This window comes from Corapipo altera, unplaced genomic scaffold (assembly GCF_003945725.1).
Source record: "Corapipo altera isolate COAL_440 unplaced genomic scaffold, ASM394572v1 1, whole genome shotgun sequence".
Lineage (NCBI taxonomy): Eukaryota > Metazoa > Chordata > Aves > Passeriformes > Pipridae > Corapipo > Corapipo altera.
In genome coordinates this window covers 2,193,828-2,196,192 of record NW_020884873.1, presented here as the reverse complement: position 1 = coordinate 2,196,192, position 2,365 = coordinate 2,193,828, and positions in this window count along the sequence as shown.

The following is a 2,365-nucleotide window of genomic DNA, read 5'->3' as shown; positions in this document are numbered from 1 at the left end:
CTGTCTATATAATTTGTAAAGTAACTTGCAATTCTTTGGAATGAAAAATGTAATATAATGTAGTGTCATGAGCCAGACACTTAGCATACTCTTATTAACTAAAGACCTGCTCCAGCTGAGGATGTGGTGGATTAAATATATTCCTATGACATCCTATGACATGCTCTTCAAAATGGAGTCTTCCTAAGTTCATAATAATTGAATTCATCCAGGTTTATAGGATCTTTTTTATTTGTGAAGTTTTGAATTCCAAAGCCTCAGTCAAATAAGTGGGGCAGCTGCTTCCCCCACAGATGACTCCGTTAATCCTGTGGAATAAATAAGGGTGGTCCTTCCAAAAGAACATTAGATTCTCGTATCTGCCTAACATCAGACAGATACCAGGCTCTATTCCCATGCCACAATATCTCCATTCATCACACTGTTGTTTGGTCATAAAGGAATAAAGGCGGCTTAGAAGTCCTCATGGGAGGAAATGTGTGATTTAAATTTTGATTTAATGGTCGGATTGTGACTTTTTTGATAAGAAACATGGGAACGAAAATCCTTAGAGATGCCCTTAAGTCTCTGCACAGAGAGGCCAAGGCCAGAGCTGTGTCCCTTGCTCTGAAAAGCCAGGGCCTCCTTCTCTGCCTGCTCAGTATTCTGGTGACCTGCTGGAAGGCAGAACACCCACTGTATTTTCCCACCTTCTGGCAACACACTTTCTTTAGAGCTACATGAGTTAGCTAAGGGTGTTTTTCCTGGATGTATTGCTGACATGGCATCTCTTTTCTGGTGTAGTCCATACTAGCTACAAAGCCTTGCTCTACCCTTTCCACTTTTTCTCCCTGGAGGATGAATCATAGATCACAGAGGCTGATGGGGAGGAGGAAGAAGAGCTGCACAGAGATATCTGATATTCTGGCAGAAGAGCAACACTGGTTCTCGTGGGGATCTCTGTGTACTGAACTCGGGCAAAATGTCTGTATTCCTTTTTAAACAAAAAAGTTCCAAACCAAACACAAAAAACCCCAGCAACAAAAAAAAATGCAGTTTAGCAGTTCGCTTTTGCTTTCACCCACTACCTTTACCTATACTTTTCTCCTTCTCTTCATAATCCCAAATATCATGACCTCCTTTGTTAGATTTTCTTTTTATAATGTATAGATTATATACAATCTATAGATAGAAATTAATAATGTCAAAATCTAGCCAGACTGATGATGGGAATTTTAATCCACTACATAACACTGCTATAAGAATGTCAGCTGTGGTTTTTAAGAGCACCCTGAAATTTTCTGTAATTGTTTATTCTCAAAAGAGGAAAATTCATCTTCTGTTGTTTTTGCTATGTTTTCTTGTCCTCCACCTTTTTACATTATGCCTACTTGTGTAGAAAGCATGATTTTTTTTTTCCTAAATATCTGTAGCACATCAGTTAGGTGAACAACAGAGTAACACTTTTCAGTGTCTTGATTTTAATGTACGTGTATATATCACAAAGCAACTAATATGGCTACTTAAGCTTCCATTGTGTTTGACAATTTTTGACTGCCTGGCTTCACAGCAAAGTGACAATGAAAATACATTTAAACAAAAAGAAGGAAGAAAAAAACCTGGTTTAAACATTTCTCTTTTTTTGTTGTTATTGTCAGACAACACAAGCATGATGGTTCTGCAATAACCTCACAGTCTAATCCTCTGAAACCAAAGCTCCAAAGGCTACATGATTATTTTTAAACTGCCTGCCAAGATCCCGGAATATGATAGTTAATGAACTTTAACATATGAGACAAAAATCCTAATTGAAGTAGGAGGGGTGCAGGGAGCATTAATGAGATGAAAACTGATTTTTTGAAATATGAGTTTTGAACCTTTCAATTTTATCTTTAATTATTAGTTTTAGGGGATAGCCTTGAGAAGTTCAGTGACATTCATGGTAGAGTCGGAGGCGTGGGGAACTGTGGAGAGAGACAATATCCCCTCAAGAGAGTTTTCAATGAAGTTGCCAATCTTGCAAGTCTTCTCTGTTTTTTGCAGACTCAGGCCCTAGAAAAAAGAAATGGTGAAAAGCATGAGGAGATGAAACAGCTTGGGTGTACTTCACAAGCAGAGTAGGCAGGAACAGGATACAGCTGTTCTGATGCCTAAGCCCAAGGCACAACCCTTCAGGCCTTACTGACTCTTACCCTTCAGCACTCCCATTCATATTTACAATGGAAATGTGATTGCAACAGTGATTAAAACCAAGTTATTTTGGGTAAGTTAGAAAAAGACTAATCCCAGAAATAAATGATAGAGTAGTTCTTGCATGAACATGGCTGGGATTTTTTCCCTTCCCTTCCCTTCCCTTCCCTTCCCTTCCCTTCCCTTCCCTTCCCTT